The sequence below is a fragment of the Sciurus carolinensis genome, unplaced genomic scaffold (genome assembly GCF_902686445.1).
Source record: "Sciurus carolinensis unplaced genomic scaffold, mSciCar1.2, whole genome shotgun sequence".
Classification (NCBI taxonomy): domain Eukaryota; kingdom Metazoa; phylum Chordata; class Mammalia; order Rodentia; family Sciuridae; genus Sciurus; species Sciurus carolinensis.
In genome coordinates, this window is record NW_025920151.1 from 1,425,296 (window position 1) to 1,449,629 (window position 24,334).

Genomic DNA, 24,334 nt, shown 5'->3' on the forward strand with positions numbered 1-24,334 from the left:
AAAAATAAGAAGTGGGATGTGTAGGGGAACCTCATTCCAAAGAGGGAGAGGAAAGTCACTTTAACAGTAGGGAAACTTCAAAAATGCTATCTTACTCAGATGATCGAGGATGGCATCCACAGTAATAAGACATGATGATATTTTGTGCCCTGAGTACCATGTGATATGAGTGGCACTTTGCCCTGTGGCCTTCCACACGTAACCTCATCTAATGAAGAAAAAGCAATCATACAAAACTTACTTCAGGGACAGTCTGCAGAACACACACCAGTGTTCCTGAAACGTTAGAGGCTGTCAAAATAGAGCAGGTCTGAGATACTGTCAGCTGAGAGAATGGGAGTGTGGGATCTGTCTGCACCAGTTTTGAAATTGCTTTGTCAATGGAAACTATTTATAAAATAAAAGAACACACTTTGAAAATACCCATGCTTGAACAAATTTCTGGAGAAGAGAGGCCCCCCTGATAATTCCTGATGATGGTGCTTAATAAAGATTCAGGTATTTCTCCATCCATCATCACAGATCCCAGCCAGCCCTGTCCCTGGCTCGACTGTGCTATGGAATTCATGTTCAGGCTTCTCAGAATCTCAGCATCATTTTCTTCTTTTCCTGGAGAAAGATCAACATGGTGTCTTATTTATCAAGTGAAACTTGATCTTCAACTTCTGCATAACCCAAGTTTCCAGTAGTTGGTGCATAACTAATGGACTCATCCCTCCAAGGACAGGAAATGTGACAGGAGGAATAAGACATGACAAAGTGATGCTGACATCTGAGGACAGAGGGAAAAGTCAATCGGTAGAAAAAGAAAGCCACATGCTTCATGATGTGTGGCTGTGCTGTTGTCCATTCTGTGCTTTCTCTACTTATCCATCCAAATAAGAAGGTCGCTTTCATCTTTTGCACGTGCTGAATTCCTAACTCTGAACCTGAGACCCAACACTTGGCAGAAAGAAAGAAAGAGAACGCCACACCTGCTTTCCAACACCTTGTTCCCAGAGTAAGCGACCTCCTTAGGAAGAGACTGTATCCTGATCTCAGTCACTGAGGCTGGAATAATTCCAGGTGACCTGATCACCACCCGTGCCTTGAGTTCTGAAGGTTCACCTCCCAGTCCTGATGCAGAGACGAAGCCCCCATGGAGAGCAGCTCCCGGGCCATGGACATCACTCACTCAGATTCATCCTGACTTTCCTGCCCCACAGACACAAAGTCAAAGTCAAATGGCCCTCCAAAGGCTCATCTTTGATTTCCTCCCAAATTCCTTCAGGTTATGTGGCATAATTTGGCTTTATTTTTAAAAATAGATTTTTGAAATATCCAATGTCTGTCTTTAAAAATGTACATGAGTCCCTGTTTTTCCCTCATTGTTGTATTTATAGCACATTTTAAGTGGAAATTTGGGTACACCTGATGAAAACAGCATTTTTCAGCAACTTTCTAACACCAAACATGGAGATCATTTGAGAAAAACCTTGAAAAGCCGTCCTCTTTGCAAGCGGGTGTCTGCTCCTGAGACTGGGCAGAAGAGACAGGAATATTTTTAATTGAAATTCCTGTGCCAATCTCCTCTGGAAAGACAAACCAATGCCAGGTCTGCTTCTCAGTGATGCAGATTGCTTCTTTGCAGAACATCTCAGAGCTTTAGTTCAGCAGAGTGCAACAAATGCCAAGGCAGAGAGCACATTTCTGGCTCCAGCTTTTAAAAAAGAAAGGAGTCGGGGTTTGTAACAAATCCACTGATAATCGGATTCCATGTCCCCTGGCGACAGCAGCCCTCTATCAAGATCAGTGAGAAGAGCTACTCCTAATAATCACATCAGCAGCAGGAGATGTGCTGGGGAAATAGTTCAAACTCTCAAATGTTTCCAAAAATGCATCACTCATGGACTCTAGATCACCAACACCCTCCCTGGTTATCATCTATTTTCAAAAAGGAATTCCATCAACTCAGAAAGCCCTCCAGACTCTGGATGTGCCTTTCCTACATCCCATCCCGCCCTCCCAGAGAGCTGCTTGGTGCCCATGTTCAACTTCAACACACTTGCATTACGGATCTCATTGCAGCCTGGGGGTGAGCTTATGGGTCTTCTGATGATTTGCTCCCAGCTAGGCCTAACCTTGAGAAGACGGCAAAAGTTTACATTTAGAGAATTATTAAATGTGGTGATAGTCACAGTCCACAAAATTTCTCCTCTTTCTTTAAACATGAGCTCTCCCGGCTCATGGCCATCCTATTGCTTATAGATCATGGGCTGTAAAAGTTTAGCACAAAGCCTTTTCTTAATGTGGGGTTGGAATTAGAAAGCTGTGTTGCAGAGGCAGGAGAAATGTGAAGCTGAAATGTTAGCTTTGCATTGGAGATTAGGCAGAGAAGAGTGACATTTTCTGTTCATGTTAAAAGAAGATTCATCAGAATGATGGCCCAATGGCTGATGGATGTGTCTGTGGCCGAAATTGGCTTTTGGTTTCTCTCTGGAGAGAAGACAGGTAGGTAAGGGAGACCTGTTCCCATGGTCTCCTCTTAATTGATGTCAGGACAAACAGCAACCCCAGTGGAGAGCTTGGGGAGACTCCCACCAGCATCTAGGAGCCAGAGAAATGTGTAGGCTGCTCCCCCTGAATCCACCCCACCCTTCCCTCCCCACACTGGCGCAACAGAGCCTCAGCCTGAATGGCTCTCTCTTCTCTGCATGTCACTCAAACACCATCTTGCACGTCTTACATGAGTCATAATTGGAAAACACCAACCAGTTACGTGAAATCACCCCTCCTGGGGGTGCCAAGAGGCCTCTCTAGAAGTCAGAGCCCTGCTGTTAGCAGGCCTGAGATCTGTTCTCTCCTCCCAGAAAACAAAGTGGGATTAAATGATGACCAAGATTGCTTCCAGCATTGACAATCTGACTCCAGATCATACGCTAATCATCTGATGCAGAATAAACGGAAAACAGCCTTCATTCTGCTATGTTCTCAGACACCTGGGGAAGACTTTCAACCACCTGACTTTAAATATTAAGCTTTCACATCTCTGTGTTGGAAAGTATTTCACATTTTTCACAGCCCCAAATCATCCTTTTTCTTTGGATACAGGGCCACAGATTTCCAGGTGGGGCAAAGGGAAAGCCACACAGTTGGAGTCCTGCAGGGTCTTCAAGCAATAAGGAGATGCACTTAACAAATAAAACGTGAGACACCCAGTTCACTCTGAATTTCATTTAAAAGTAATTATAGTGTACATGAATCCCATGCAATATCTGTGATATGCTAACAACATTGCTTGTTTATCTGGAATTCAAATTATCTAGGTGTTTTATATTTTATCTTCCAAACTTATTTGAAGTGTAGCTAAAATAGTTTATAAAATGCAGTGCTTGCTAAATGCTAGTTTCCTTTTACACATTTGGTATTCTTTCAGATAAATCCAGAAGGAGTTTATTGCCTAGATATTTCTATAAGACATAACAGAGCATAAAACACACTTCTATTTCCTTAAGAAAATATTTATGGGAGAAAACAACTACTTTACATCATGTATGCATGGAAAATGATTTTAAAATAGTTCTGGAGGAAAAATACATAATGCCGCTGATACAAATACAATGTGCTGTATATTATATATAAGAAAACAGTGCTAGATTTGAAATAATGGCCAACGAGTGTTGAGAAGTTATGAAATCACATAGCTCATAGAAACACATCAGCAGCAGTGAATATTGGAACGCAGAGAAATCCCACTAACGGGCTTGGGGATGGAGTCTGTCCTCTCTAGGAGTCATTAGGAGGACAAATACCAGTAATGGGTTGTAGCATACCGGGGACCAAAAAGCAAGGTATGCTGTGAAATAATTGGCTTCCACATCAATTCCCACCCTCTATGTGGAGGCAGAGCGAATCAAGCAGCAATAATAACAAAAACATAAATTTCGAAGGAATTCCCACCCAGGGAATGTAGACAACTCAGATGTGGATTATATGTAGATGAAACAATAATTTCAGTAAAAGTCAGTAGAAAACAGTGAAGAGGAAAAAAGAAATGGATTCCTATGTCACCAGCATGCATGCAGAAGAAATTAAAACTTCACTCAGAGCAGAGGAGAGCCGAGAGAGAAGGTGGGAGCGATCTTGGAAAAAAATACCTTACTCAAGAACTCAACCAGGACTTCCATGAGTCTCTGGAACAATCAAACACTGCAGCAGCAATAAATAAAAATAAAATACATGTACAGGAAATAACATACACTACTGAAAATCTGGGTTCTCAAGTCTCGTTATTTATGTAGAGCAAACCACCCTGAGATTTCTAGGTGTGATGCTATTAGCCCACTTACTCAACTACCTGGGAGTAGCAACATAGTTACTATCCTGAGATCCACTCCCTACAGCTCTTACCAGATCTGGGAAGCAACTGTTGGCTTTTGACGTGTAATAGAGGTTGCATGGCCCTAGATAATTTTAAAATCAGTAGCTTTTGGAAAAAGCTGGCAGACATGGTTCCACTTTGCAAAGTAGGTGGCAACCTTACCTGATCAGAGAGGTTGAGGAACAAACTACAGTCACAGCAGCACCTATTGTCCAGCACCTGCATGTGACTGATTTGGGTTTTGCTTACTGCTTTCACATACTTAGTAAAGCATGTCCTTGGGTCTGTGAGAAGTCCCAGATGTCACACACCTTCTTGTTCCAATGGCTCTCCCCAAATAAAAGCTCACAAGTGACTTCCCAACCTGGCGCTCTCCGACTTCACTCGGGAAGGCTGTGTTCTTTGGTTTCCAAGGCGAACATTCACAACAAAGCCCGTTAAGCTATTGGCTGCCCAGGGGCCAATCAGACACTCTCGATGGCATTAAGAAAGAAGAGGGTGGGCATGTGTATTGTGATGTCACAGGCTCCAGACCTGCGGCCCTTTGAGCCAGGACCAGAAGAGGCTGAATTGGAAGCTCAGAGAAAGGAGCTGACAAGAGACCAAGGGGCAACGGCGAGATGGCAGAGCAGTTGCAGGCAGCAACCTGGACCCTCCACAGCCCAGGCAAAGCGGCAGAAGGGCCCAGAGGGGCCTGACAGAGAGAGGCTCTAAAACTCCATGATGGACAGATCGGAACTTAGAGGGACTTGAGATTTGACTACTGCAGCAGAAATAAGGACAGAACTCCTTGAACCCAAAGCCTGACCAGGGTGGAGTCAGGGTAACAGAGAGAGAAAGAGGAAGAGCCCATGAGCTCACTTCTTCAACAGCAGCTGGAAAGAGAAGCGGAGCAAGTTAAAACGGGACCAAGGCAGCAGAGACAGTGAAGGAGATCCAGCAGCTCGACCCCCATTGTGGGCAGAAGGCCGTGCTGGGTAGGGCAGGCATTTCCTCCAGTCCCAGCAGCCTTTCTAGAAGACACTGGATCAATGCAGCTTCACTCCATCTTCCAAGAGCATCAAATAAAACCAAAGGAACATCTCCAAAGTGGGTGGTCTCAGGAATCCATCTAGAAGAAACTTGTAGAAAGAACTCTGCTGGCTGAAGGTTACCCCAAAACCCCTCCCCATCACCTCAGGCAATGTGAGTGGGGTGGAACAGACCTGAGATCAAATTACTCCAGTCGAATGCTAACCCAATCCAGTGCTCCCCACAACATCTGCAAGAGCTCAGATCCTACCCCTGCAACAGTGATGGCTAAACCCTGCTGATCTGTAGGAGCCAGGGTGGAGGCTTCTGCATCAGAGCCCACCCACCCAGAGCCTGCATCCACAGGACCCACAGTTGCAGACAACCAACAGCCACTCAGCACCACTACAAAGAAGCCCCAGCAGAGGGGAGCCGGTGCTCAGCGATGTATGGCTGCTGCTATGGGAGGTCAGATGAAGGTGGGCCAAGTGAAATCTACCCAGTCACGGGGCTGGTACCCTGTGGCCTCTGTGAGCCAGGGTGGAGGCTTCTGTGCCACAGACAGCCCACAGAGGACCTGAACTCACAGCCCAACAGTCAAAGACAGCTACCAAGCTCTATGCCAATATAACGAGGCAGCTGAGGAGAAATTTTAAAAGACACAAGAGAAAGATTGCATATCACATTTAGAGGTAAGTTAAGTAGGCTTTCTTCAGATCTCTCAGCCTGACACTAAAAGCCAGAAGGGCCTGGAATAATACATACCAACCCCTAAAAGATAATGGGTGCCAATCAAGAGCACTATGTCCTGCAGAAAACTCTACTTGAAGATGAAATACATCCTTCTGTGATAAGCAGAAACTAAAAGAATTCATACCCACTAAGCCTGCACTACAAAGCATACTCAGTGAAGTGCTAGGTACAGAAGAAAATGAAAAATAAGTGCCAGAGCCAGCATAGGGATGAAAGTTTCTAGAAGAATAGTCAGAGGACAATCATGCTCAAACACAGAAATAAAACAAAATGCCAGGAAATAAAAATAATCTCTCTTTAATAACACGGAGTATAAATGGTTTACACTCTCCAATCACAAGATATAGATTGCAGAGTGGATTAAAAAACAAGACTAAAAAACAAGACCCAATGATATGTTGCTGATTAGACACTCACCTTATAGGCAAAGACATCCACAGGCTGAAGGCGATGGGACAGACGCACAATGCAAATGGAAGCCAACAGTGAGCTAGGGTAGCTACTCTTCCGTATCAGACAAAGAAGTCAGCCGAAAATTATTCAGAAGACATGAAGAGGGTCAATTCACAATGGTTGAAGGAATCTTCTAACAAGAGAGAACGATGGTTAATGTTTATGTCTCAAACGTTTATGCCTAAAACAACTACAAAATGTAGATTCAAACAGACCCCAGTACAATTATGCTGGATAATTTTAATACACTTCTCTCACTGATAGATACATCATTCAGAGAAAAACTAAGATTCTCCAGAACTAAAAAATACTATTAATCAGAAGGACCTAACAAACAGCTTTTGAATATTTCATCAACAATGGAGCTCACTTTCTTCTCAGTTGCACAAGGAGCTTTCTCTTAAATGGATCATATTTACGGACACAAAGCAAGACTTAGCAAACACACACACACAAAAAAATTAGAGATAATTTCTTGCATCCTATAATGTCATGCTAGAATTGGATTAGAAATCAATAACAAGATAAAAAGATAGAAAATGTTTTAACAACTGAGGATTAAATAATACACTCTTTTTGCTGGACGCACAATTGAACACAGGGGCACTCAGTCACTGAACCACACCCCCAGCCCCTTTTTGTATTTTATGTAGAGACAGCATCTCACTGAGTTGCTTAGAGTCTCGCTATTGCCAAATATGGCTTTGAACTTGCAATTTTCTCACCTCAGCTTCCCGAGCCGCTGGGATTACAGGCATGCGCCACCATGTCCAGCTAAATAGTACACTTTTGAATAATGAATGGATCATAGAAGAGATCAGAGGGTACATGAAATAATCGAAGCAACAAAGGAGAACAGAAATACAACATATAAAAATCTCTGTTATACTGTTAAGGCAGTTCTAAGAGGGAAGTTTATATCATTCTGTGCCTATATTTTAAAAAATGAAGATCTGAAATAAGTAATCTAACACTATACCTCAAGATTTAGGGAAGGAAAAACAAACTAATGCCAAAATCAGTAGAAGACAGAAAATATTCAAGATTAGGGTCAAAATTAGTGAAATTGAATATAAAAACATACAAAGGATTAATGAAACAAGAGTTGACTCTTTAAAAAGACTAAACAATTTATAAGCCCTTAGCAAAACTAAAAAGAAAGAGAAGACTTAAATTATTAAAATTAGAGATGAATTAGACTGCTCTGAACATTGATGTGGCTGCATCACTGTAGTATGCTGATTTTAAGTCCTTTGGGTATAAACCGAGGAGTGGGATAGCTGGGTCAAATGGTGGGTCCATTCTGAGTTTTCTGAGGAATCTCCACACTGCTTTCCAGAGTGGCTGCACCAATTTGCAACCCTACCAGCAAGGTGTGAGTGTGCCTTTTCCCCCACATCCACACCAACACATATTGTTGCTTGTATTCTTGATAATTGCCATTCTAATTAGGGTGAGATGAAATCTTAGGGTAGTTTTGATTTGCATTTCTCTTCTTACTTTAGATGTTGAACATTTTCATATATCTGTTGATTGCTTGTTATCTTCTTCTGTGAAGAGTTGGCTCAGTTTCTTAGCCCATTTATTGATTGGGTTATTTGTATTTTTGGTGTAAGTTTTTTGAGTTCTTTATAAATTCTGGAGATTAATGCTCTATCTGGAGTGTCTGTGGTAAGGATTTTTTTCTCATTTTGTAGGCTCTCTCTTCACATAATTGATGGATCATTTTGCTGAGAAAAAGCTTTTTATTTTGAATCTATCCCATTTATTGATTCCTGCTTTTATTTCTGGGAAGCCTTATTAAGGAAGTCTGATCCTAGGCCAACATGATGGAGATTTGGGCCTACTTGTTCTTCTATTTGGTGCAGGGTATCTGGTCTAATTCCTAGGTCCTTGATTCATTTGGAGGTGAGTTTTGTGCAGGGTGAGAGATAGAGGTTTAATTTCATTTTACTGTAGATGGATTTCCAGTTTCCTCAGCACCATTTGTTCAACAAGCTATCTTTTCTCTATTGTATGTTTTTGGCAACTTTGTCTAGTAGGAGACAACTGTACTTATGTGGGTTTGTCTCTGTGTTCTCCATTCTGTACCATTGGTCTACCTGTCTATTTTGGTAACAATACCATGACATTTTTGTTACTATTGCTATATAGGATAGTTGAAAGTCTGGTATTGTGATACCTCCTGCTTCACTTTTCCTGCTAAGGATTGCTTTGACTCTTCTGGGTCTCTTATTCTGAAACTCAATTCACAATAGCTAGACTGTGGAACCAACCTAGATGCCCTTCAATAGATGAATGGATAAAGAAACTGTGGTATGTATGCACAATGGAAATTTATTCAGCCATAAAGAAGAATAAAATTATGATATTTGCAGGTAAATGGATGGATTTGGAGAATATCATGCTAAGTGAGATAAGCCAATCCCAAAAAACCAAAGACCAAATGATTTCTCTGATAAGTGGATAATGATACATAATGGGGAGGGGGAAGGGAGTAAAGGAAGAATGGAGGAAGGATAGATTGTGTAGTGGGAAATAAGGGGTGAGGAGGGGGCGGAGGGAAGGAAAGATAATGGACTTAGACAGACATCATTACCCTATGTACATGTATGATTACACAAAAGGTGTGACTCTACTTCGTGTACAATGAGAGAAATGAAAAGTTGCACCCCATTGGTGTATGATGAATCCAAAAATTAAAAAATAATTAAATAAAATAAGAGAAGAAAAAGGAAATATCACCACTGACCCTTCTGATATCCAAGAGATATTTAGGAATGATTTTGAAAATTTATACGCCAATAAACTGGAAAATCCAGAAACTATGGGCAAATTCCTAGACAAATATGACCTACCCAATGAAGCCAAGGAGATACGGAAAACCTACATGGAACAATATCAAGCAATTAGATCGAAGCAGTAAATAATATCCAACAAAAACGTTCAAGTCCAGATGGATTCTCTGCAGAGTTTTACCAGATTTTCAAAGAAGAAATCATGTCAATCTCCCTCAAATTAGTCCAAGAAATAGAAAGAGAGCGTTTAACACTCTCAAATTCATTTTAGGAAGCCAGTATCACCCTGATGCCAAAACCAAAGACAGCAAGGAAAGAAAACTTAAGAATGATATCCCTGATTAACAAAACATACTCAATAAAATATATCCCTAATGCAAAAATCTTGCAATATGAGCAACCTGTATTCAAAAGCACAGTAAGAATTAGAGAACTTAATAATACAATCAATAATTCAGACTTACCAGACATATAAAGAATATTTCATCCATCAGCAAGCAAATACACTTTTGTCTTGGTAGCACATGGATTCTTCTCTAAATTAGACCATACCTTATGCCACAAAGCAACTGTTAGTAAATACAAAGAAATGGAGATAATATCCTGCATTCTATCAGACCATGATGGACAGAAATTAAAAATGAGTGATAAAATAAAAAATAGAAGCTACTCTAACATGTGGAGACTAAATAATACACTTTTGAATGACGAATGGATAGTAGAAGAAATCAAGGTTGAAATGAAAATTTACTTAGACATAAATGAGAATACTGGTACAACATACCAAAATCTCTGGGACACTATAAAGGCAGTGCTAAGAGGAATGTTCATTGCATTGAGCTCATTTATTAAAAGAATTTTAAAGTCAACAAATAAATGACCTAACATTATATCTGAAAGCCCTAGATAAAGAAGAACAAAACAAAACAAAAAACAGTAGGAGACAGGAAAGAATTAAAATCAGAGCTTAGGGGCTGGGGAGATAGCTCAGCTTGTAGAGTGCTTGCCTTACAAGCACAAGGCCCTGAGTTCAATCCCCAGTACTGCAAAAAAAAATAAAAATAAAAAAATAAAATAAAATCAGAGCTTAAATCAATGAAATTGAAACAAAAGAAACAATTGAAAAAATTGACAAAACAAAAAGTTGGTTCTTTGAAAAAATCAATAAAATTGATAAACCCCTAGCCACACTAATGAAGAGAAAAAGAGAAAATTCAAATTACTAAAATACTTGATGAAAAAGGAAATATCACAATGTACACAACTGAAATACAGAAGATAATTAGAAACTATTATGAAAATTTATACTCAAATAAAATAGAAAATATTGAAGACATTGACAAATTTCTAGAGACTTATGACTTACCTAAACTAAATCAGGTGGTCATATATGATTTAAACAGAACAATTTCAAGTAATGAAATAGAAAACACCATCAAAAGTCTACCAATTAAGAAAAGTCCAGGACCAGATGAATTCTCAGTTAAGTTCTACAAGACCTTCAAAGAAGAATTGACACAATACTCCTCAAATTATTTCATGAAATAGAAAAGGAGGGAGCCCTTCCAAATTCATCTATGGGGCTGGTATTATTACCCTTATACCAAAACGAGACAGACACACATCAAGGAAAAAAAACTTCAGACCAATATCCCTGATGATCATAGATGCAAAAATTCTCAATAAAATTCTAGCAACTTGCATAAATAATTTTTTTAAAAGATTGTGCATCACAATCAAGAAGGGATCATCCCAGGGATGCAGGGTTGATTCATCATACAGAAAGCAATAAATGTAATTCATCACATCAATAGACTTAAAAACAAGAATCATATGATCATCTCAATAGATGGAGAAAAAGCATTTGACAAAATACAGCACCCCTTCAGGTTCAAAACACTAGAAAAATTTGGGATAATAGGAACACACTTCAACATCATAAAAACCATATATGCTAAACCCAAAGCCAACATGATTCTAAATGGAGAAAAATGGAAAGCATTCCCTCTAAAAACTGGAACAAGATAAGGATGCCCTCTTTCACCACTCTTATTCAACATTGTCCTTGAAACTCTAGCCAGAGCAATTAGACAGAAGAAAGAAGTGAAAGACATATAAATAGGTAAAGAACTCAAACTATCACTATTTGCTAATGATATGATTCTATATGTGGAATATCCAAAAATGCCACTAAAAATCTCCTAGAACTAATAAATGGATTCAGCAAAGTAGCAGGATATAAAATCAATACCCATAAAGCAAATGCATTCCTCTACATCAATAATGAATCACTGACTGAGAAATAAAGAACACTACTCCATTCACAATTGCCTCAAAAAATAAAATAAAATGAAAACTACAAAACACTAAAAAAAAGAAGACCTTAGAAGATGGAAAGACCTACGATGCTCCAGGAAAGGCAGAAGTAGTATTGTCAAAATGATCATACTACCAAATTCATTATAAAAATTTAATGCCATTTCTATTAAAATCCCAATGACATTTTTCATAGAATTAGAAAAAGCAATCATGAAATTCATTTGGAAAAATAAGAGACTCAGAATAGCCAAAGCAATCCTTAGCAAGAAAAGTGAATTAGGAGGTATTACTACAACAGACCTGAAACGATACTACGCATCTATAGTAATAAAAATAGCAAGATATCAGCACCAAAACAGACATGTAGACCAATGGAACAGAATAGAAGACCCAGAGACAAACCCACATAAATACAGGTACCTCATACTTGACAAAGGGGCCAAACACGTACACTGGAGAAAAGATAGCTTATTCAACAGATGGTGCTGGGGAAAATGGAAAGCCACATGTAACAAAATAAAATTAAACCTTAATATCTCACCCTGCACAAAACTCAACTCACTGTGCATCAAAGATGTAGCCACTAGAATAGAGACTCTGCACCAACCAGAAAAAAAGTAGGCCCAAATCTTCACCATGTAGGCCTAGGAACTGACTTCTTTAACAAGAACCCTAAAGCACAAGAAGTTAAATCAAGAATCAATAAATGGAATGAACTCAAACTAAACAGTTTTTTCTCAAGAAAAGAAAATAATGTGAAGAGAGAGCCTACAGATTGGGAGAAAACCTCTACCACATTCTCCTCAGATAAAGCATTAATCTCCAGGATATATAAAGAACTCAAAACCTTAACACCAAAAAACCAAATAACCCAATCAATAAATGGGCTAAGGAACTGAACAGACACTTCTTATAAGAAGATATGCAATCGATCAATAACTATATGAAAAAATGCTCAACATCGCTAGCAAATAGAGAAATGCAAATCAAAACAACTCTAAGATTTCCTCTCACTCCAATCAGAATGGCAATTATCAAGAATATAAGCAATAATAAGTGTTGGCGAGGATGTGGGGGAAAAGGTACACTCATACATTGCTGGGGGGGTTCAAAATGGTGCAACCATTATGAAAAGCAGTATGGAGATTCCTCAGGAAACTTGGAATGGAACCACCATTTGACCCAGTTATCCCATTCCTTGGTTTATACCCAAAAGACTTAAAACCAACATACTACAGTGACACAGCACATCAATGTTTATACCAGCTCAATTCACAATCACTAAACTATGGAACCAACCTAGATGCCCTTCAACAGATGAATAAAGAAAATGTGGTATATATGCACAATGGAATACTATTCAACTTTAAAGAAGAATGAAATTCTGACATTTGCTGATAAATGGATGGAATTAGAGAATATTGTGCTAAGTGAAATAAGCCAAAACTAGAAAACCAAAGGCCAAATGTTTTCTCTCATATACAATGTCCCAACCCGTGGGACATCAACGCAGGATGGCGAACCTAAGAGAAAAGGAATGAAGAGACAAGAGACACAGGGAGTGACAGCAAGACAGGAATTCTGATCTAGCTGCAAATTTTTATTGTTCTCACTGGTATTTATGCTGAGGGAATGAGGGGTATGATGAGACACAGGCTGGTTGGCTGTGTTCTTCTTTTGGGCTCCTGATAAGGTGCAAGTTCGTGCCGGCGGGAAGGTGAAATCCCGGAAGAGAAGCAGGGGTGGTGCCATAGAAGCCATATCATCAGAACTATCAGCCGGGAGGGGGGAGGGGGCGCGCTCCGCGAATCTGTCAGCCATCAGCTGCAGGGTGCCTGAGTCAGCTGCAGGGTGTTTGCACAGGGGAGGCAACCGCAAAATGTTCCCTGGGCTGCTGCTTATCGTAAAGGTCAGAATGTTCTCAGAATGAGAACTTCTTCTTGGTCCCTGACATTTCCCCCTTTCTTATATAAAATTATTGACCATATTCTGATCGCCATATTTTAAGGGGATGATAGAGGCTATGTGGCGAGGCGGGGGCGTGGATTGCCCAAACAGGTACAGAGCTGGAGTGACAATCCCTCGGGAATTGTGCCTGTCTTAGGTTGTCTGTGACAGAGCAACATCCTTACCTGTCATTGGATAATGAGGTTCTAGTCCTCATTTCTTGTCTTAGGTTGGTATGAGCTCTCACGAATCTTACCCGTCATTGGCTGTCCAGTTCATCTCACAGGGGTGATGGTCTTTTAAGATCACCATCGCGATCCATCATCTCCAGTCGATGGTAATGAACCTGAATAGGTTTTGCCAGTATAGCCTCAATATGAGCTCTAAGAAAAGCCATGATCTTGTTGAATATCAAAGGACCTATAGATACAATAAGCAGCAAGCAAAGAAGGGGACCTAGGAAGGGAAGGAGATAGGGAAGGAGTCCACTGAATCCAGTCCATAGTGGATCATCAGCCAGTGCTCGTCAGCAGTTTTCTAAGTCTTCCTGTAGCTGTTTGATCTTGTCCTTAACAATCCCTGACTTGTTGGCATAGAAACAGCATTTTTCCTACAAAACCAAACAAATGCCTCCCTGTTTGGCAGTTAGAAGGTCTAAACCTCTCCTATTTTGTAGGACCACTTCTGCTAAGGAATCCACCTGATCTTGAAGATCTTGTATGGTGCTTGAGAGTATCTGTACATCAGAAATCAATTGTCTGGATAATTTTGTATATTGAGTAAGAGAGACCCCCAAACCAGCAGTACCTGAGGCCACTGCTGTAGTTATTCCAAGTCCTGCAAGTAAAGGGATAAAGGTGACAGCACATTTAGCTCGTCCTGCAATGTGATCAATTGTTGGTATAGGAACAGGCTCATCTCCTGGAATAATGTCTACATCTGAGAGCAAGGCGGCTAGGACACATAATCCAGTCCAGTTGATTGGCAGTTGAGTGAAAGCCTTATTACCTCCACAGACAAATACAGTGCCATTAGGGGGGCACAATGGCTGTGAAAAATTGAATGTCTCAGAGCAATCACTAAATGTCATATTCCCTACATTTAAATCCCAGGTATTATTATAGCCAGGTGAGAAAAAGCAAGTAGTATTGGAAAATATGAATGGCTGTACCAAAAATTGTCGGTAGACAATTTTCTCTGGTAAAATTGGACCATGGTGTATTAGGATAGGTTACATTATCAGCAATTTTTCTAGTAAGGGTAGCAGCTGAGTCACTTCTATAATCAATCGGAATAGCTAATGGAGTGGGATATTCTAGCTGCAAGCAAAGCCAACAATCTGCAGTCAAGGGAGAATTGGACCGATTAAGCAAGGCATAAGTGGCTTCAAGAATATCATAAGTGGTAGGGTCTATCTCAGAAGGTCTGTGTTTAGGTAGTGCTAGTGTGTGATATAAGAGACTAGGATGCAGTTCCTCATACATTCGTTGAATTTTCTCATGGACTTGTTTGGCTCTATTAGAATCTTGGGGGCCTCCACTGTCAGATACATGTAGGGGGGCCATAGTAGACCAGCAAACTGTTTGCCCTAATAAGTCTGCAGGACATGAGGCAACACTTAATTTTCCAGGGGTATTAGACAAATCCCCTCCAGTTGATCCTGGATGGAACCTTAATAAGGTGGTAGTAAAATAGATTTTACTCCCTGAGGAACAGGTTTGAGCTGAGGAATAACAAGAACTATGGAAGGAAGTGTGAAAAGTTGTGCAAGAACAGGGTGCAACTTTGCCATTAACTGGGGGAATAATTTGTGGGTTTCTGATACAGTACCACTGAGTATGTGTCTCCCAAAATGCGATGTGACTGCCACAATCTATCTCTTGGCGTTGTTTCAGGAGATTACCAATGTATGATGGCTTGTATTTTGCCTCATCAGTACTCAATATAAATCCTCCCTCACACTTACATGGTTTGTTTTTGAGCTCCAGTAAATACTCACAAACCTTAGCAGGGTCCTCAAGTCCTGCATGGCTGTGGGAGAGCAGTGAACAGGCAGCCATTATCCAGAGCAGCAATGGTGTGCAGTCACAGGGTTTTCCATTCAGGGGATTTTTCGCATAGATTGTCAGCTGCATCTGTAAGAGAGGAAGATTCATCCTCAGGGGGAAGGTTTCTGTCCCTGGGTTGTGGTAAATCATTGACCTATTTGACCAGGCGTTCTGGTAACCATCTTGGGGCTGTTTGTTCTTGATCTAAAATACAAGCTGAGCCTCATCCCCAAATGAGGATGGGATCTGGGTCTTTCCATTTATTTGTTAAAGGATCGCACCACAAAACAGATGGGTGAGCAGAATTAGAAGAGGGATGCCAATGTCTGTCCGTGGCTGAATGTCCTTCATTGTCTAGGGTAAGAAAGTTAAGAGCAAATAATGCATGATTAAGGTGATCCCTGGGAGTGGTAAATGCAAGGGAAGAGGTCTTAAGGCGGGTAAGCCAGGTTTTTCAGGTGAGGTGTTCACGTTCCACAATGCCTTTACCTTGAAGGTTATATGGAATTCCAGTAGTATGAGAGATTTGAAGAGTGGCACAAAACTGTTTGAACTTGGTACTGGTATGGGCAGGGCCATTATCTGTCTTAATATATGCTGGCTTTTCCATTATGGAAAAGGCTGAGACAAGATGAGAAAGGACATCCTTGGTAGCTTCTCCGGAATGCGGTGATGCAAAAATAAAGCCACTAAAGGTATCTAAGGAAACATGTATGTAGTTTGTTTTTCCAAATTTGGGAAAGTGAGTAACATCCATCTGCCAAATCTGATTGGCAGATTGGCAGTAATTCTCAAGGGTTAACACCCAGATGTTGAATAGGAAGGGAGACAACGCAAGCAGGACACACTTTTACAATTTCCCTTGCTTGTTGCCTGGTAATTTTACAAAGTAACCAAAGGCTCTGAGAATTTAAGTGGTGAAGGTTATGTAAATCTGTGGCCTCTTGGATGGATCCAATAAGAACTGGGAAAAGGGAGCGAGTGGCTGCATCAGCCTGAGCATTACCCCGTGATAGGGGACCGGGAAGATCAGAATGTGCTCTAATGTGTCCTATGAAAAATGGATGTTTTCTAGCCTGAATTAGTTGTTGAAGCTGGTTAAACAAAAAGGCTGTGTTGGAGGAAGACTTAATGGCAGGTGAAATCTCCAATAGGGGCACAGAATGGGCAATGTAAGCACTGTCTGTATAAATATTAACAGGTTTATCAAAAAATGTCATAAAGATGTGTGTTATAACAAACAATTCTACAAGCTGTGCTGATGGATAAGCAGTGTCAAAGGTGGTGGGCTGATTATCAACAACAAAGGCTGCATGGCCATTGCTGGAGCCATCTGTTAAAACAGTAAGGGCTTGTGTAATAGGAGCCTTCCGAGTAACCTGAGGAAAAATAAATGGATGTAATTGAGCAAAATGCAAAAGGGGGTCATTGGTAAGGTGGTTATCAATTGTTCCCAAAAAGCCTGATAGGGCAATACCCCATTCATCCCTTGTCCATAGTAAAAATTGGGTCTGATCCTTAGTGTATGGAATCAAAATGCTATCAGGGTCTTTGCCAAAATGTTGTCAAGAAAGCAGGCGACCTTTAATAATGATAGAAGCTACCTGAGCAGGATAGACAGTAATAACTTTAGAGGATGTGGCAGGCAAATGAACCCAAAGCAAGGGGCAACCTTTATTTTTAAAATGTGGATCCTGCTGCCAGAATAGTCCCGTGGGTGTATGAGGGGTGTGTAATATAACCAAAACCAAAGGAAGGTTATAAGATATTTGTGTAACAAATTGTTGAGCAATGGCTTCTGTGACTTGAATTAATGCTTGCTGCGCCTTGCGAGTAAGCTCTCAAGGAGAAGAGGGGTCAGAATCTCCCCTTAAAATATCATTAAGAGGCAAAAGCACATAGGTAGGTAGTTTTAAATATGGTCTTAGCCATTGGATATCCCCTAGTAATTTTTGGAAATCGTTAAGAGTGTGGAGATGGTCCACACGCAATTGTATATTAGGGATTTGAATTTGATTAGTTTGAAGTTTGAGACCCAAGTAGGTGTAGGGGTCCTGTGTTTGAACCTTATCAGGGGCTATCTGAAATCCCAATGCAGTGAGGGCCTTATAGAGATCCAAATAACAATTGTTAAGATCATAGGTATTAGGTGCAGTGATTAACAAATCATCCATATAATGTAATATATAAACTTGTGGCCACCGCTCTCTCACAGGGTCTACTGCTTGAGCAACATATTTTTGGCAAAGACTAGGGCTGTTAGCCATACCCTGGGGAAGGACCTTCCATTGAAATCTTTGCATAGGGCCCTTAAAATTGATGTGGGGGAGGCTAAAAGCAAAATAGGGTCTGTCCTCAGGATGTAAAGGAATAGTAAAAAAGCAATGTTTTAAGTCGATGACCATTTTATAATAGTTCCTAGGAATAACTACCGGTGTAGGGATGCCTGGCTGTAGTGCCCCCATCGGGCACATAACTTTATTGATAGTGTGCAAATCCTGTAAAAGGCGCCATTTGACTGATTTCTTCTTAATAACAAAAATAGGAGGGTTCCAGGGTGAGGTTGAGGGTTCCACATGGACGGCTGTCAACTGTTCCTGTACTAACATGGAGACAGCCTCTAATTTTTCTTGGGTAAGGGGCCACTGATCCACCCACACAGGAGTTTGAGTTTCCCAAATAATTTTGTCTTCATGGGTACAGGAGGGTCAGGGACTGACACTAAAAATCCAAATACCCAAGTCCAAATTTGTCTGTTCTTTGTATGGGCTGTACTGGTTCAACCTGTCCTTGTCCTAGCCTCCCAAGGCCTGTACCAGGGATAAAGCCCATACGAAGCATTTGATGAATGACTAAAGAGTCGGGACTAGCAAGAATAACTTTCATTTGGCTTAGAATGTCTCGTCCCCAAAGGTTGACAGGGAGATCAGGAACAACGAAGGGAGTAACAGTTCCTTTATTTCCTGTGTTACCTTTTGTGTCAGTCCAATTGAGCGCCCTGGAGCTAACTAAGGGGTTTTTTGATTGCCCTATTCCTTTAAGGTCAGTTAGTGATGAGGTGAGGGGCCATTCTGATGGCCAATATTTTTGAGAAATAACTGTGGCATCTGCACCAGTATCTAGGATCCCTTGGAATTTCTTTCCTTCAATAAATAAGGTAAGAGTGGGTCTTTTGTGGGAGATAGGTTGGACCCAATACACATCAGAGGAACCTAAAGAGGCCGTGTTTTGTGGTAAATTTTGGGTGGCAGGAGTGTTTCCTGAATTGAGGGGAAGGAGTATTAATTGTGCAGGGATGGCCACTATTCCGTTAATATCTGTGGCCAGTATTTTAATTTCTCCAGCGTAATCATTATCAATGATGCCAGGAAAGACCTGAACACCTTGTAAGGTGGTAGAAGCTCTCTCAAGTACAAGAGCACACATATGAGGTGGAGGGGAGCCTACAACCACAGTGGGTATTATTTGGGGTCCTTGCATAGAGTCTAATACTACATCAGTTGAGGCACAGAGGTCCAATCCTGCACTGCCTGGGGTAGCGCATTGGAGGGAGGTGATTGTGGAGAAGGAGAGGGGGCCTAGATTGGGTTGGGAGTTTGAGAGGGAACAAACTTTATTGCCCCTGGGTTTGTTCTGGGGGCGGTCGGGGTCAGGGTCTGGCCCCGAGAGAAGTTTCCCGATAAATTAGAGGGAATAGGCTGTCCAAGGGCATTGGTCTTGGATCTACACTCCTTGGCCCAGTGGTGACCTTTACCACATTTAGGGCAAAGGGTGAGCAGAGGTGGTTTAGCCCCTGTTTGAGGAGATATGGGTCCTTGACCCAGTCTCCCTGTTGGGCACTCTCGTGCAAAATGGCCAGGTTTTTTGCAAGTAAAGCAAGTACGTGGGCCAAGGTTGTGAAGGGCCTTGGTGAAGGCAGCGCCAATGGCGAGACCCACGGCATGGGCCGTTCCTACCCCGGCACATGGCCTAATGAAGTCAGAAAGGTCCCCTTTATCTCTATGGGGCCAAAGAACATCTTGACATATTGGGTTGGCATTTTCAAAGGCAAGATATTTTACAAAGGAGCTCTCCTTTCACTTGGTCCAAGTAAGCGCTCCGCAGCTAGATTAAGCCGGGCAACAAAGTCACTGTAAGGCTCGTTAGGACCCTGTTGAATTTTTGCTAGGGAGGTGGTGGCTGAGCCCTTTTGAGGGAGCCATCTCCAAGCATGCAAACCAGCAGTTTGAACCTGTGCTAGGAGCCCAGTAGGGAAGTGCACCTGTTTAGGGTTAGTATCAAATGGCGCATTACCCACTAGTTTAACATAGGTCCAGGATTTAGAGGAAGCCTTGGTTGAATTTTTTTGGGTAGTTTCCCGACAGTATTCCCTAAAGTCTGCGTTCCACAACAGGAAGTCACCCGCACTGACGGTGGTTCGGGTCAAAAATTTCCAATCATTGGGGTGAGCCATTGTGTACTATGGTTCTCTAGCAAGGCAGTGTATAAGGTGCAGTGGGGCCATACTGAGCACAAGCCTTTTTAAGTCTTTCAAAAAAGCGGAGGCTCAGCCTTTTATAAGAACCAAGGGCTCCACTCTGTCCAGAGGTGGGCTCCTCCTCATCCCCTGATTCCTGGTCCTCCTCTTGTTCTCCCTCTGGTTCTACCTCTTGTTCCTCCCCTGATTCCTCTTCCTAACCTCCTTCTAAATCCTCTACCTCAGTCTGTGCAGGCTGATCTGCTTGACTGCGAGTAACTGGAAAGGCAAAAACAAGCTGACCACATGGCTTCACCTTACGAGTATTAAGGGGTTTTGGGCCAGTCTGTGTTAACTCCGTGCCCAAGGCTAGTGAACAAAGTTTGGCATCAAGGACTTTTAGTTCTTTTAAAATTTTGATTTCTTCCTGCCTATGTTGGAGAGACTCGTGTAACGGGGTTAGATTAGGCAAGGGAAGTGGGTAAAAAATATTTGGGGAGGAGGTAGGTCCCTGAGGGGCCGGAGCATGAAAGGCAGGGGGTGTAAAAGAGGGAAGTGGATTTTTAAGAGGTGGCAGGTCTGGAGAATGGTATTGAGCCACTACCTCCTCCAGGGTAGCCTCATCCTCTGGGGTCACCTTATAGTAGGGATCTAAAACCGGATAAATCTTAGGGGGATTTTTAGGGGACTACTTTGGTAAGGTGGGGTCTGGGAGGGTCCCGGGGTCTGGGAGGGTTCCAGGTCCTGAGAAGGCTGAGTAGGGTGCATTTGAATACTAACCAAAGGGCATGCCGAGGGGGGGGCGAGAGGTGGATTGCATTGCCTGCTCCCCAATTTTTACAATTTTTAAAATACCACTGTCAAAGGGTGAACTTTTAAGAATCTCATTAATTAAATTCCAATAAGAAAAGGTGGTGACAGTCACCTTTTGAGGACCAAAAGTCTCATAATAATCTTTGAGGCAGTCTCCTACTCTGAGCCACCTTTTACCATCAATTGACCCCTCGAAGGGAAACCAAGAACACAAATCCTCTATGTATGAAAAGAATAATTTTAAGGCTTTTTTCTTAACACATGCTCCCCGAGTCTTGAGGGTCTCCTTGAGATCTGTCAGAAAGAAATCATGTGACGAAACTGCTTGTTCCATGGTGTGTCACTCACCTTGCACCGGCCTCACTCTCCTCCTGGATCTGACTCCCGGTTGCGTTAACCGAGGCGATCATGAATCCTGCTTGGCCAAGTCTTCCCTGGAGGGCGGCATTCACTTCTCAGGCAAAGGCTCCAATCAACCACGTTGGGCGCCAACTGTCCCGACCTGCGGGACATCAACACAGGACGGCAAACCTAAGAGAGAAGGAATGAAGAGACAAGAGACACAGGGTGTGACAGCAAGACAGGAATTCTGATCTAGCTGCAAATTTTTATTGTTCTCACTGGTATTTATGCTGAGGGAATGAGGGGTATGACAAGACGCAGGCTGGTTGACTGTGTTCTTCTATTGGGCTCCTGATATTGTGCAAGTTCATGCCAGCGGGAAGTTGAAATCCCGGAAGAGAAGCAGGGGCGGCGCCATAGGAGCCAATATCATCAGAACTATCAACCGGGAGGGGGGAGGGGCGCGCTCTGTGAATCCATCAGCCATCAGCTGCAGGGTGCCTGAGTCAGCTGCAGGGTGTTTGCGCAGGGGAGGCAACCGCAAAATGCTCCCTGGGCTGCTGCTTATCGTAAAGGTCAGAACGTTCTCAGAATGACAACTTCTTCTTGGTCCCTGACAATACAGAAGCTAATTCACAATAAGGGGGGTGGGATAGGGAAGAATAGAGTTACTTTATATTAGGTAGAGGGGAGTGTAGGGAGGAGAAGTTGTATGGGGGAAGGAATGATAGTGAGTGAAACAGACATTATCACCTCATGTACAACTGCATGACCTATGTGACCCTGCAATACGTACAATCAGAAAAATGAGAGATTACACTCCATTGATATAGGATCTATCAACATGCATAAGTGCATTCTGTCATGTATGTCATGTGTGACATTGTCAAGTGGATTTTATCTCATGGATGAAAGTTGGTTCAATATACACAAACAGTAAATATAATTCACCATATAAATAGAATTAAACACAGGGATGAAGCAGGCATCTGAATATATGCAGAAAAAAATGCCTTTAACAAAATCCAGCACCCATTCATATTAGAAACAATGCAGAGGGTTGGTGCTGCAGCTTGGTGGTAAAGTGCCTGCCTGGCATGTGTGAGGCCCTGGATTCAATCCTCAGCATGACATAAAAGTGAAGGTATCATGTCCATCTACAACTAAAAAATATTCTTAAAAATACTTCAGAGTTCTTTATATATCCTGAAGATTAAGAATCTATCTAAGGTGCATCTGGTAAAGATTTTCTCCCATTCCATAGGGTCTCTCTATTAATTGTTCCCTTTGCTGAGAAGAAGTTTTTTAGTGTGAATTCAGCCCATTTAATGATTCTTGATTTTACTTCTTGCACTTTAGGAGTCTTCTTAAGGAAGTCAGATCCTGGGCCTGCATGGATAAAGATTCGGGCCTACTTTTCCTTCTGTTAGACACGGTCTCTTTTCTAGTGCCTAAGTCTTTTATCCAATTTGAGTTGAGTTTTGTGCAGGGTGAGAGACAGAGGCTCAATTTCATTTTGTTGCATGTGAATTTCCAAAAACAAATACCCCAATTAATAAGTGGGCTAAGGAACTGAACAGACACTTCACAGAAGAAATAAAATCCATCAACAAATATATGAAAAAATGTTCAGCATCTCTAGTAATTAGAAAAATGCAAATCAAAACTACCCTAAGATTTCATAGCACTCCAGTCAGAATGGCAATTATCAAGAATACAAGCAGCAGTAAGTGTTGGTGAGGATGTGCGGGGAAAGGTGCACTCATACATTATTGGTCGGACTTCAAGCAAGTAGGACCACTCTGTAAAGCAGTACAGAGAAGTCTCAAAAACCTAGGAACGGAAACACCGTATGACCCAGCTGTCCTACTCCTCAGTATTTATCCAAAAGAACTAAAATCAACAGTGTTGTCATATAAGCATGTCGGTTTTGGGAGCAGTGCAATTCACAATAGCCAACTGGCGGAACCAGACCAGGTCCCATCAACAGACAGAGATGAAGGAAAGGTGGCAGATTATGCAGGATGATGTTTACTCTACCATAAGGAGGAGTGAAGTTTGGTCCTTCAGTAGTAAAAGGACAGAACTGGAGAACATCCTGCTAAGTGAAATATGCAGACTCAGAAGGTCAAGAGGCAAATGTTTTCTCTCATATGAGGAAGCTAGAGTGAAATTTAAAAAAAGGTGGGGGTGGATCTCAACTAAATCAAAGAGACATTGGTGGAGCAGAGGAAGGAGAGGGAGGAGGGCATAAAAAGAGGAGCAAATGGCCAAGTTATACCTATACACACGTGGATTCACCAGAATGAATTATGCTTTATGTATGCCTGTAATGCACCAGTTTGAAAAACAAGAAGTAAACGGAAGACAGACCAGTAGAGTTAGAGGAAGGGGAAGAGTAGAGGTAGGAGGGAGGGGAAGGGGAGTTACTGGAAATTGAAATGAAGCAAATTGTACCCCACGCTTGTATAATCATGTCATGATGAACCCACTGCTGTGCAGAATACACTGCACTAACAAAAACATTTTTTTGAGAAAGGAGACCAAGTGGCCTCCAAGTGAGAGAGACGGTGTTTGGTAGGTTCCTTTAAGTTTTACTATTTTGCCACTCACTCTCTGCTCTTGGGTGGACCCAGGTGAACTGTGAAAAGCTTGGTCTCACCTCTCCTTTTCTTGGAATTTCCTTCTTCTCTGACCTTGATCCTTCCTGATACTAGGGAAATTTCCTCGGAAGACCACTCTGTGGTCTAAAAGCCTTGTGACCTTGGGCAAGTTACTTCTCTGGGCTCTCGTTCCCTCATCAATAAAATGGTAACAATAAACTCTCTCGCTCCAGAGCTGTTCTGGGGATCGAAGGACACCCTGAGGTTCAGGAGCTGTGCGCCTTACCCGGCACATCGGGGTACCCAGGAGAACTCCTGCTTCCACTCTTTTAATCAGGGACTTCGGTTTTCTGACCTCCCCTGCGTGCAGCTATGAATTAGCTGACTTCTGCAGGAATCCATGTTCCTTCAGGGACTCTGACTAGGGCAAG